This window comes from Seriola lalandi, unplaced genomic scaffold (genome assembly GCF_002814215.2).
Source record: "Seriola lalandi dorsalis isolate HSWRI2012SDOR001 ecotype SW California unplaced genomic scaffold, Sedor1 jcf7180002054658, whole genome shotgun sequence".
Taxonomy (NCBI): Eukaryota; Metazoa; Chordata; class Actinopteri; order Carangiformes; family Carangidae; genus Seriola; species Seriola lalandi.
Window position 1 is genome coordinate 1,415,093 of NW_019525211.1, and position 13,685 is coordinate 1,428,777.

The window sequence follows — 13,685 nt, forward strand, 5'->3', positions numbered from 1 at the left end:
CCCCCCCCCCCCCCCCGTATCTTCATCTTTCATCCTTTCTAAATAACAGTGTAGACTTCTCAACTTGTAATTTAATTTTCTGGACTCAGGTTTACTCACTTGTGTACGCAGATTAAAATGAACCCAACTTGTAATGTCCCTTGAGCCCTCAGTAGTGACGTGACCTTAACGATGCAACATATTTGACTTTGAAAATCTAATTACATATGTTTTTCACGTAAATAAACATTCACATCAGTGGCAATTTTGGGGGGAAATAAATGGGGCGTTTATATTCTCTGTATTGATTTCCCTAAAAGTGCCTTGGCAGCAAATCAGCTTCTAGTGCTCTTAGTGCTCTCTGCTCCGTGTCACCACTTACGGAGAGAAAGAAGTGGACTGTTTTTCACTCTCGCTTTTATTTCATTTTGAATTCAGCATTTTTAACCAATTGGGAAAAAGAAATTTCAATAGTTCAGAAGTCATTCTGGGAAGTCAGTCATCTCCCAATCCCCCCCCCCCCTCCTTCCAGCCTTCCATCTCTCTCCTTCCTGGCAGTAATTGTGTCCAGGGCTAATAGGTGCTTACATTAGCGCGTTTATACATTATTCATGCATCTTTTTCGGAATGCACTGTACACAGTCTTATGAACTCAACATAACATATGCCTCTAAATTTTACTTGTGTTTGATAAACAGATGGCCAGGGCCAGGTACGGCTAAAATCAAAGTTATTTAGAAAATAAATTATTTGTACACAGGAGGCTACCTGCTAGATCTGCAGTACTTGTGCCTGTGCAGGTAGCTTGGGGTCTGTGAGTGTTTTTACATTAGAGCATACATCTGCACGCACCCATTTGTGCAGCATCCCTGCCCGGGCCGTTCATTTGCACGTCTGACCTCGGTGTCCTCTGTGCTTGGCACTGAGATGAGAACCCTGTCTAATCACACTGAGCCATGCTTCAGCTCCTGCAGGATTTGGCTCGCCACCACCCTGACAATTTTTGACTCCACATGGCCCTTCTGTGGCCCGACAGCTAAATACCAACACATGCTGCTATCAATGGCGTTAAATGCCAATTACATGCTCTCCCCCAGACTTTACTGGCAATTAATGGCATTGGAGCAAAGCTGTCCTGTTACATGTTTAATTGATGCATGCACCGTCCTGTTGTTTTTGTTTGTAACCTTGTGGCAGTCAAGTGGATGTTGAAGTCACATTCATTCAGTCACAGACTCAATGGATGCAGTAAGGGACTGTCCAAAATTTATTTCGGTGGAGAGGGGGGCCTTACACACTTAAGACTTATGAAATGAAGCTCTAAATGTTTTCATAACTGTGGAAGAACAAATGATCAAGTGTGTGTGTGTTTGGCTTGCCCTGGTACAGAAATACAACTTTGCACATGACAACCATTTTTGATGCAACACTTTCTTTAATTAATTGATTAATTAATTAGTTCAATAATTGTCTTGAAATAAATCACAATATAAGAAAGGAACAAAATCTGGTATAAATAAAAAGTAAGAATAAAATCAGCTGCTCATTATATTTATATTTATATGTATTTTGACCAGTCTTCATGAAAAAAAAGAAAAATGCAATTACTATTAAAAAAAAATTTGGAAAGCCAGTTTTCAGAGATCAATATGGGAAATTAGACCCATTTTCAGTGCAAAAGCCATTCAGATATCCCTATTATTCTGAACTAATAGCACCGTTGGTATTTCAATGAAATAAAAAACATTTCCGATGATTTCCCTGCTGCAGCATGTGCTGAAATCCAGCCCCTCTACTGCGCCCAAGAGGGATAAAATGGAACCAGATGCTTTTGTTTCACTCCAAAACAAAGCAATCATTCAGAGATTGATCTAATGCTAGAATAACTGCTAGCACTGCAATTGTATGACGGCTTATTTCTCCACTCCATCATTCTCCATGGTCACTAAAGACTGGACCAACAGCGTCGTCCTAAGGACATGTGGGTGTAATTGGCTGACTGGTTTGCCTGGATTGAATTCTACTAGATGTTTCCATTGGTTAAGCTCAGACTAATGTGAGCAAGGAGGAAGGAAGTGGAGTAGAGCTGACACATCTAAAGCAGCTAAGTTAATACAGTGGCAAGAAAAGTGCAGGGGGGAGACAACATTATGCCTAGCTGGATGAAAAATACAGTAGGTGGACCAGTGCATTATACCTGAGGTTCACCGGTCAGTAGAGCAGAGCATGATGGTAAATTGAAAAAAAGCTGAAACACACTGACTAGTCTGCCAGAAAAATGTTTTGTCGAATTAATAACAAGATATCTTTCATCCATTCATGATTTAACAGCACATTGATTCATCTACACCTACTTTTCAACTGTGCATTCTGGGAAACTAACCAGACCTGAGCTGACCCGTAGAGTCTGTCACTCAGTGAGAAACTGGCTTGATCCAGACGTTCACATAACAATGCCTAACATGGTATAGTAGAGGGGGGGGTGGAGACAGCTTGGAGAGAGCCGATGAAAAATATGGGCAGTAACAAGGAACAATAACAAATGCTGGAAGGTGATGCAGACCACACCGTCGGCCAACCTCCACTATTTGCTCCGGGGCCTGGCTGGTCTTCATGCCAATTCTTTCTCTGTCTGTGTTTGGGAGACAATATCATGTCAAACTTTCTGCCAGAATGAATCTGATGATTTATCGTGTCCTCGGTTAGCAGCAAATACGGCTACCTTGTAAAACAATGTGTTTTGTTTGACTTTCTCTCCCATACAAAGACAGGGCTGGAGCTAAGAGACAACACATTTTTTATCATATTCTATCTTCAGCTGCGCTCAACGAAAAAACATAATACTACACAAAACATGCTAGCTGCTCTTTAAGCTTTGCGCTTAATGCTAATGTTAGTTAGTGCTAAAAAGTTAGCGCTGTGTTCTCGTGGACAGGATTTAACCAGGAGTCTCATCTAGTTTGGAGCACCTCCATGTCATTGGAGTTTAATATGGGCTCAACAGAGCCATTGTGAAACTGGAAGTAACTTTTTCTTTTTCTGACACCATGTTATTGTCCTCCACACAAAGTGTTAGCAATAGCTGGAGTGAGCGATGTGGAGCTCAGAATTTACAGAAAGTACTGTATGTTTTTTTGGCAAGGTACTGTCTGCAGGAGGTTGTTTGTGATTGTGTGGAATTGCTGCTCCATTTTCCTCACACGAGCACCCACCCCACCCCACCACACCCCTCCCAAAAACAGCGGTGTCGTCTGTCTCATTAGCACATGTGTGAGATGGGTCTGGATTCAGAGGGGAATCCACTCAGCGAGAAAATAATAAGGGATTGCTGGCTGTCCTCTTGGAGACGTTAAACAGGAGGCGAAAATACGGAAATGATCTACAGTTACAGTGTGTCATTCCTAAAAAAAAAAAAAAAAAAAAAAAAAAAAACAAGACTACAAAAAGACAGAAAAATTGCGTGCTTTTAGAGCATCACCTGCATCCCTAATACATGGATTTGACCTACAGTGCAAATTTGCCAACTTCAAAACGAATCCAGTTGCAGCTTCAGGCTCACGGACACAACTCATATTTGTTCTTAGGACAACAGTGACGTGAGGGGAACAAGATAAGGAGAGGGAGTTAGGAAGGCGAATCCGGATTGTGCTTTTCCACTTGGTGAGGGTAAATTATGGAAAATCAGCTTACAGTAATCCCAGCACTCGTTGAAGGGGGGATCATCCCGGGCGACTTGACATCATTGTGCACTTTTGAAAATGATGTGCTTGTTAGTGAGGAGCCTTGAAACACACTCGGGCTCATATTTGCTGCTTCATAGCCATTAGCGGTGCCTATTCGTTGCCCTTTATGCATCACTCGTGTTGATTATGAACTCTGCATTCATGTGCTGTGGCTTTGTTATTTGGATGTATTTAGCGCACACAGTGGATATAAAAGAACAAATGACTATTAACGGCAGTGAGGGTTTGTGGTAACTGCCCAAATCCAGCAACCATCTGAATTCATTAGCTCTTGTTGCTATGAATTGACAACCTGTGTAAAAGATGGCTGCCTCCTGAGCCTCCCCACAGTGCCACCAATGTTTCCCTGGCCCCCCTGCGATCTTCCACCAGATGTTGTTGCTTGCATTGCGATGGGAGGCGAGTCACGGTGTCACTTTAGAGAGCCACCATATGTCTACACGTAGGGCACATTCTCACCTAGCGTGTTTACAGCATTTTATTCAAAATCAGCAACATTAATTGGGACAATTAAGAGTTTTCTTCATTTAGAAAAGTGAGAACAGTGCTTTTCCAAATGAGATCTGGCAAATATAACCTTGCTGAAATGAAATGTAGTGCAGTTTGTTTCCTCCACCAATAAGGTTATATTCTCACCCAGGTCTGTTTGTTTGTCAGTCGGATTACGCAGAATGTACTGAACCGATTTCCACCAAACTTGGTTGAGGAATAAAGCCTGGGTCAGGGGAGAACCCGTTAAAGTTGAGGGCATATCTGGATCATTTACTATGACTTTGATTTTTTTTTTTTTTTCTTCTCTGAAGTCTGGTTTATGTTGTTTGACATTGGCCTTGGCGAAGCTCTGCGCTCTCTGGTCTGAGTGACCTTCCAGTTTGGAATGAGAACATCCTTTTACCAGGTGTATTCCTAAAACTCTTAGAAACACCATGACCTGGATGACTGACAGTCTTCATAGACATCTTTTTACCATAATAAATGAGAAAACTGTTCCATGTTAGAGATGGTGGTAGGTGGATTTTGTTACATTCGGACAGAGCTAGGCTAGCAGTTTTCGGTCTATGTGCTAAGCTAAGCTAACTGGCCACAGCTTCATGTTTAGCACACAGATATGAAAGTGGTGTCATTTTTCTCATCTAACTCTTGGCAAGAAACCAAAAGTATATTTTTCCCGAAATGTCAAACTTTGCTTCGAGTGCTGGCGCAGACACATTGTGGAGTTTAAACGGTGACTTTTCAGATCTTTTCAAATTCTAAAGACAGGGACAAAAACACACTTCAAAAATTAGAGTGTATTGACTGAGTCTAAGATTGTTTTGTACCATTGTATCAACATTTTAATTCAAATTGTCATGTAGAGTGACATATTCCAAGACTCACTTTCATTGTAATCAAGGAAATTAATGTTGTGTTTTGACAATAAGACATAAGGTACAAGAACAAATCAGTACAATAATATTTGATTAAACTTGTCAAATTAAAATGTAATTTTTATGGCATTTATTAATGGAAGTGTTTCACTATAACAACATTATGCTACAAAATTATAAAAATGATCTTTACATGTTACTGTCAGTGTTTATTTTCTATATTTGCAGTTCTGTAATGGATGATTGGGTAAGACTATATTTATAATGCGCTAATAATTATGCAAAATTTTTACAAAGATCTAAAACTATAATCTGTCTGTAAATCAGCAGTCGTCCATCCCTCGGTCATTTAAATGCATGCTTGATTTCTCCTGCACCTGCTAAATGCGTGCTCCTACTGCATATGTCTGCAAGCTCCGGTCTCCTTCTCCGTATGTGATAAAAACCGTAACAGCATCAGCACTAACACACAGCCAGCCTTTTCCCCGGGCTGTTTAATCTACCTGCAGAGTTTATAGATAACGGAAGCCATTTCAAACCACTATGTCCATGCCAGGCAACGCTTTTAAACAATTGTCCCTGTTGTTAATTTGGACTTTGTCACTACGAACTACATGTATACAATTTTCCAAAGCTGTACTCTCAGAGACACAGATAACTTTTTTTTTTTTTTTTTTTTTTTTATCAGTGACACAGCCGGCTTTAATTTAAAAAAAAGGGGAACAGACATTAACATTGATTTCAGAGGAAAAGTGAGCTATTGAAAACTTCTCGTATTTAAAATATATATATATATATATAAAAAGCAGTTAGCAATTTTTCCCACTTTCCACTCAAAGATGAAGTTTTAATCAAGTAATGTCACCAAGTAATTATGCCAAAAAAACAACCCAAGAAAAACAAGGGGACTTCATGAGTGGATTAATAAGCCACTCTCTGCTGAAAGGTAACAAGTGTCACCTGTCCAATTACAAGAGAGGAATAGCTCAGTAAAATCACTTGACACATCCAAGCACTTAAAGTAAGAGCTGAAAAAACCAAAGAAAACTACTTGGAGATCAACAAATCTTGATTTTTTTTTTTTTTTCAGTATTGATCTTATTTATCTAATTATATTATCTACAAATGTTTTATTGATGAAAAGCCCATCTCCTATGCTACGAGCCACTAACTGATGCTGTTTTTTAGCAGTTAGTGTAGAATATTAGAATAGGTTATTGTGTTTTCCTCATTGTTTGATTCACTTTCAATCTATTTCAAAGCTTCTCTCGCTTTCTGCTTGTCCCCAGCTGTTTGCTGTCACTTACTGAAAACTACAACCCTAAATTGAAAAAGAAAAAAAAAAAAAAATCCCTTTCCTCTACTAAACTAATTAAAAAAGAGAAAAGAGAAACAGATTCCTGGAATGCTTTGTGGGGATAGGGGAGCAGCTTTTTTTCTGGTTGGGAACAGGAAGTGGGATTTCCAACGGGTATGCAGCCTGTTCTCGTGAAGCCCCGAGATGCCCGGTCGACATTGAGATTTTGACCTTCATGGGGATGTTGTGGCGGCAGTGTGCGGGAACAGGCCTCCTTGGCCTCCATCGTATGAGCTGATGATGGTTCGTGTGACACTACTGGTAATGATGGGGCTGCGGATGGTTATGATGATGAAAGATGACATCACAAGTTTGCGATGGCAATAGTAATGCTGATTTTGACTCGTGATGGTATCGGTCTCAGTCGGAATCAGTCTGTCAGCTTAGCTCAGCGTGAAACCTAGAAGCAGGGGGAAACGGCTAGCCTGGATGCCCTCAACGTTCAAAAAGGCTTATTAACCTTGCCTCTTAAGGATTGAATAGTCATGCTAGCTGTGCAGTCTTTATGCTAAGCTAAGCTAAGCTAATCGACTCCCAGCGCTGTACTTAGTATACAAGCATGAGAGTGACATCAATCTTCTCACTGTATTCTCAGCAAGAATCAGCTGGTAAGAACTTGCTGCTTTAATTCATATAAAATATTCAATATTTTCTTGTTTTGACACCACGCACTGTGCTGAACATCAAGTACAGTCACGAGAGCACATTTATATTTTAATTTTAAACTTAGTTATATACTGGCTCCAGTCTGTAATTAATAATTATGAGAGTCACCACATGGGACCAGCGTTTGCCTAATGGCCATCAAGGCAGCCGAGAGTTTGAGGTTTAGATGCTACAGCGACACGGATAGAGCGCTGTAACTGGCAGAGATACAGAGCCATTTGTTTTCCCTTGATGCGATTGGCTCACAGTCAGACGGATTATACAGTAGCCAGCAGGGACAAACAACAAGCAGAAGCCAAAGTATATAGGCTAACTGAGGCCGTCAAATGTTAATACCTCAAAAAGTTACAGGTGTCTTTGACGGGTGACTTTGATGTATCTTATCCACCAAAGACTAATTTTTATCAGCGTTTGGCACCTGACAGGTGGTAATGTCAGACTGGCTTGTAGGTGGCAGATGGGTGGGCTTTCACTCTGTCAGATGACCGTATCCTCTGCCTCTGTATGGCTCAGCAAGGTGTTATATGTTATCCCCTTCCCCCCTACCATCCTTCCCACTGATAAAACTTCCCTTCCTCTCTCTCTCTCTCTCTCTCCCTCTATGCCCTGTCTCCTCTCACTTCTTCTCTCTCTGATCTCCTCTCTTCTCTTTATCCCCCCCCTTTCCAGCTCCTATTTCCAGGCCCGGATCTGTATGTGCACGGGTCAAGCCAGTCGGTATGAAAAGCAGGATCTGACATAGCTTGTGTTTGTTTGGTGAGACGGGATTAGCTCCTATGTGTCTGTCAAGCAGACAGTGTTGGAAACGACTCTGCAATATCCATATATACTGAGAGTGTGTGAATCCACTTAAGCGCTCAACATTTACTGAGGGGTTCAGACAAAAGAAAGTCTAGAGGCTTCAGTTGTCCTTGTTCTCTTGGCTTCTCCATTATACCTTTCGCTCTTTCCATGTTATTTTCATATCACACAGTGGTGCCTGTATAATTTCTCAGCTCACTAACACATTACATGAAAGTGTAAAGTGTTTCTGCGTTCACTAATACGCTCTCAATGGGAGAAAGAGTTTCAGGTGAAAGACGAGATTCCCTCTAATTCTCTTCCATGTGTTGATTGGATTTGATTTGAAACCTTTTTTTTTAATTTTTTATCCACACCCAATGCCGCTCCGTAATTCCAAACACTGACCCGTGTTCGTTTCTACAAGAAAGTCACACAAAGGCATCTGATCCACATGCTTCGCTTTCTCAGATGGCCGTCTCGCACCTCATGAATTGCTGATGCATTGCGGGGTTTAACAGACCAGCTCCAGTTCTTCCAGTTATAATGCCTTTCAAATGCTGATCCAGGATGCCCTTGCCACAACAGAACGGGCAAAGCCGAGAAAGCCTCAGGACAGAGTGGGCTGCATAAGACACTAACAGAGAGCAGAGAGGAGAGCAAAGCTCTATTGGATAACTGCCTGGCTTTTTCCACAGCACTTGACCCTGGCACATACACCTCCCCTTCTCCTCCACCTTCTTCCCTTCCTCAGCATCGGCAAATGAAGTGTCCCTGCTCTCGGCTCTGATCCTGAGAACCTATGACAGCCAAAGCCTTCCTGCTCTCTGAAGTAAGCCCTGGCAGCGATAGGCTAGTGTACTATTCCCCCACTCCAGCCCAAGCCGCAAGGCATGAACACGGGCGAAACAAAGCCTGTGTGACTGCAGTGAATAGAGAGACGGAGGGAAATGAGAGGAAGGGAGGAGGGTGCTTGACCTTACTTGTCAGAGTGTAACTTAAAGTGAGAAACCCTCACGCTGGGAGGAGGGGAGGGCGAAACGAAAAAGTCCAGGTAACTTTTGTAGCTCGTTGTTTTCGTGTCTCCTGTTTCTTTTTGCTGCCACTTTCTAAGAGGTCACACATAACGAGCCGTTTATTACATGTAACTAATGTTGATGCATTATAAGGACAACGTTTATTTGTGATGTATTTCCTCCTCTAGTCTCTTGAATTCATCTTGATATTTCACTATAAAGAGATAGATTTATCACTTATTAACATCATTATTAATGTTAAATAAGTGTTAATTATATGTTACAAAAAACTTATTTACTAACAATTAATTAATTGATAATCTCACAATCTGATGACTAAACTTTTTATTAATGGGTTTATGTTTATCTACAACTTTCAACTGCTTCTTTTGTTCATGTTAATGAATCATTTATTAATGCTTTATAAATCAGTAATTAGCCTCGAACAAGAAGAGCATTTGGGTCACCGTGTCGCGCTGCCGTATCACTTTAATTCATCTAAATGGCTGAGTTAGAAACCTTTTATTAATGACCTTTTACCATTATCTTTTAATGTTAATGCATTTTTTTTCAAATGTGAAACTAAAGTTAATATTAATGGAAGTTGCTTAAAATGTTTGGCGTTTTCTCCCAGCCCCGGCGTCAAAATGTTATCACCATTAGCGACGTATCAGCCCCGCATGGGTTATTTTTCTTGTTATGAAGTGGTGCTGCATTTTCAAGTTTATTTTTTAAATGTGCTGCACCTGTGATTCATCCACTGGTCTGTTTTGGTGCAGGCCGGAGCTCAGAGCTTCCACCCATTACAGCCAGCGTAGCCTTTACAAGGCCCCTTACAAACAGATTATCATCAATCCACAGCGGTAAGGCAATCATGTCTCTCTAAGACAGATTGCTCTGTTAAGGTGCTCCATAATTTAATATCCTTCTCATTTTTCATCTCCCTTCTTTCTCTCCCCGCCTCCCCTCCCTCCATCAGCCTGGCAAAGTCATGCTGAGTTCCTTAAAATGTATTAAATTATGATGTGTCATGAAAGTAATTCTCTCCCAGGAGTATGAATCACATGACGGATCCCTCTCCCGGCCTTACCTTTGACACACTGTATGCACATAGCAGGGTAATAGATTAAAATTAGCCTCAGCTTCCTTAAATTATTGACCCTGGCCTCTGTTTTTCGCCTCCTGTCAGCAATCAGTTTACAGCGAGGTGTGTGTGCTGATGCTAAATGGAGGGAGGGAGGAGGAGGGGTGATGGTGGTGGAGGTGGTGGTGAGGGAGGGGTGGTGGTGGTGTTTGGCGCTCTACTTCACCTTGCCGTCAAACCAGCCTGTTAGTCTTTCCTGAAGACTTTCGCTGGGCATGTGGGAAATGAATGGATTAGGGGTAGGTGGGACTTAAGTTTCAGCGCTACAACGCTACATCAATGAAATGGCTTGTTGGTGCACTCTTAATAATGTACCTTTAAAAATTCATGCATGGAATTTGAATTAATTCAATTTTTAATACCTACCATTTATTATTAAGCCTTTCCCAATGAATATTTCACATTCTAATCTTATTAACAGGACAGTGTTAAGACTTCCTTTGCCACACAACAGATTTTCCGTAACTGGTGTTTACCCGTGATACACCCGTTCTGGGACGGTCTCCAGTGTAATTCAGTTGGACAAAAATGAGGAGATTGGTATTTCGTGCTACTCACATTTGTGCAATTGCCCATTTGTTTGCTTTATCGAGTCCGGATATACGTGCTCAAGTGGAGTTCCATCCCATCCCTGAACTTCGATGTAACACACGTTTGTATTTTGAGCGTTCTCTTTATAGCCACACAAACACACATACACACACTCGCCATTTTTTGGTACACATGGGCTACAGCTAACCAGCCACCAGGCTCAGCTTAAGTGCCAGTGTTTTATTAATTCCCAACGACCTGCAGCAGAAAGAGAAACAGAAACGCAGTGATTTCTCTTCAATTTCCCCCTAGTTGCCTCTCTGTATAGACATTGCACATCCCACAGGCTGTTTGAGTGTTCTCACTGATTTTTTATTTTTTTTCCTCTCCTCTCAAGCGACACAATATCTTTGTTTACGTGGTGATATCCTCCTAGAGGGTCAGATCACCTGCGTTTGTATACACAGGTCACATCTGTGGGGAGTTGTCAGCAGCTCTCAGTGTCTCTAATGAACTCCAGCCGTTTGACTGACAGATGGGTTATAGGGCCGGGAGTAAACAGCGGAGCGACGTGCCGAGCTGCTACGTGTGTGACTGATTGGATACATGCTTAATGAAGCGACACGCACGCACGCATGCACATGCACGCAAGCTACACAGTGTCATGGATCTGTTTTTGGGGGGGGGGGGTGTATGTCGTGTGTAAATGTTTGTGTTGTGGTATTTATGAGTGCAGGAGAGACAAAGAAAAAAGAAGTGTTTGCAATTGTGTGGACTGTATCTAGTCTATGTTAGTGATTCCAAACCAACTCTTACCCCAGCAGGTTGTTCTGCAGTTGCTAGGGTGGGGGTGGGGGGTACACACAGATGAGTAATGAGTCATCTGTGACACTCGGACAGCATGTGGGAGTGTGTCAAAACTAGCTCTGGAGGTAGCAGAGATGTCGAAACGTATTGGATAAGAGGAAATGAAATGGATGGCTAAAGGGATAAACGGTCAACACGTCCCGCTTCTGTTAGCTTGAACGCCAAAACGTGACCGAAACGCCCCTCAACACTGGCAGTTGTATGAAAGCAATACCCTTAACCAAATCCAACTTATAGTGTCGAATAAGAGCGGCTTTTGACTCAGTTCCAGTGAACATTGGAACGTGTTGGCTGGTGCTGGTGAAGCGGTACTTAAGGTCATCTGACAGGCTGGTGACATCTGAGGAAAGTAAAGGTCAGGAACCACGAGTGTATTCACCATCTGTAAAGATTTTGTTTTTCCACAGTTTTTTTTCTGGCTGAAACTACAGGGTTGTATATTATGACCCCAGATCATGGCAGTACAAGTTTACAGTGTATATGTTGAACAGCGTGAACTTTGTTCTTGTTGCTGTGCATCGGCGCAGAGGACTACCCGAGAAAAAGCATCACTCATATTCCTCATCAAAACAACTCAGCAGCCAACTCGGGGGAATCCGGGGCAATATAACAGAAAATAGTGAACATCTCATACAGTGGCTGTCCTTCCATTCCTTTCTTTCTTTCTTTTTTTTTTTTTTTGTTTTGTTTTGTTTTTCATTTTTCTCCTTTAATGACGAATACTGGAACCTCAGGTGTGTAGTACCTCGATCTGTGTGGCTTTGTTGTCTTGTCAGTGTCATGACTTTGAAGTTATATTTTACGCTGCACAATGCTGATTTCCTTTCTTTTTACATTTATTTATTTATTTGCCCATGGCAGTCCAATATCATTATTTTCCCACCCTGAACGAAAAAAGAATGAAATGACGATAAAAGAAGGAAAAGAAAGAAAAAAAAATCCTGCCTGTGCCAATTTTTTTCCACCAATTTTTGACTCATCTCAAAACTCAGTTACTCTTTCAATTATTCTAAACTAGAAAGATCTCTGCAAAGAGGTGACAACACTGACAAAGCTAGTGTAACATCTATCAGCTTGGAAATAATTTGATGTCAGTCACTTTTTATTTGTTGCATATCGAGGATAGTGGTGACAGAATTGATTCGCAGTGACGTGTTTTGTTTTTTTTTGGAGGGGGGGGGGGCACGAAGAGAGGAAATGAGAAAAGGTTGTGATTTACCATGCAGCGATCCCTTTATTCTGTCCCTCAACTTAATTGGAGTAGCCCAGCTAGCGCCTTACATAGCCCATCAGACTGTCAGCGGTGACAACAGAGACTTTCCATGTTGTTTCATTATGAAATCTAAATGTATTTTTTGATTTGCCCCTCTAATCAATATCACATCTTTGGTTGAAATCTCACAAAAAATGGCAGCTGTGCGTGCGCAGCAGCTCATCGGTTTTCGGGTCCGACTGACAGGAATCCAGAGTATGAGAAACACCACAGCAGATTTGTTAACAGCGAGCACCCCAATTTGATTTGATGTAATCCTGTTCCAGTTCATTGTGGGGATCTGAAGCTGGAGCAGAGACGGGAGCCGGAGAGAGCTTATCTTATAGTGTCTGTGTGCTGCAGGCTCAGTTGGCTCTAAAGTCTGCGGGTTTGATATTCAGTGCCGGCCACCGCGTACTGCACCAGAGATCACTCCTGCCACTCTCCCCCCCAAAAAAAAAAGAAAAAAGAAGCAAAAATAGAGACATAAATGCACATCCACGCCAACACTGCAGGCACCAGGTGTGGTCTGACATACACACATACACACATATAAGCACACTCTCTCTCTCTCCCTCTCTCTCTCTCTCTCTCTTTACAGTATATTCTCCGCTCTAATGACTCTGTTTCATTCTCTGTTCATGGCTGTCCGACTCTGACTGCTGCTAATGCCGCTACTGCTGTGTTAACAGTAGATAAATGGCACCGCTCACAGTCTAGATTACATTAGATCCCCAATCAAGGAGTAATGGGTGTTGTCATGGCAACCACATCCAACAGGCAAGGGGGAGGATGGGCGTTGGGGTGAGGGGGAGCGAACGAGCAAGGTTGAAGACTGTCAAGACTCAAAATATACTTAGAACATGTCAAGCTCAAATGCATGATGTATTTCCGTCTCCAATTTCCCAAGTAAAAATTTCTTTCCTTTTAATGAGGCTTTTCTTTAAACCTCTTTCATTTGATTAGATGCAAAGGGTACAATT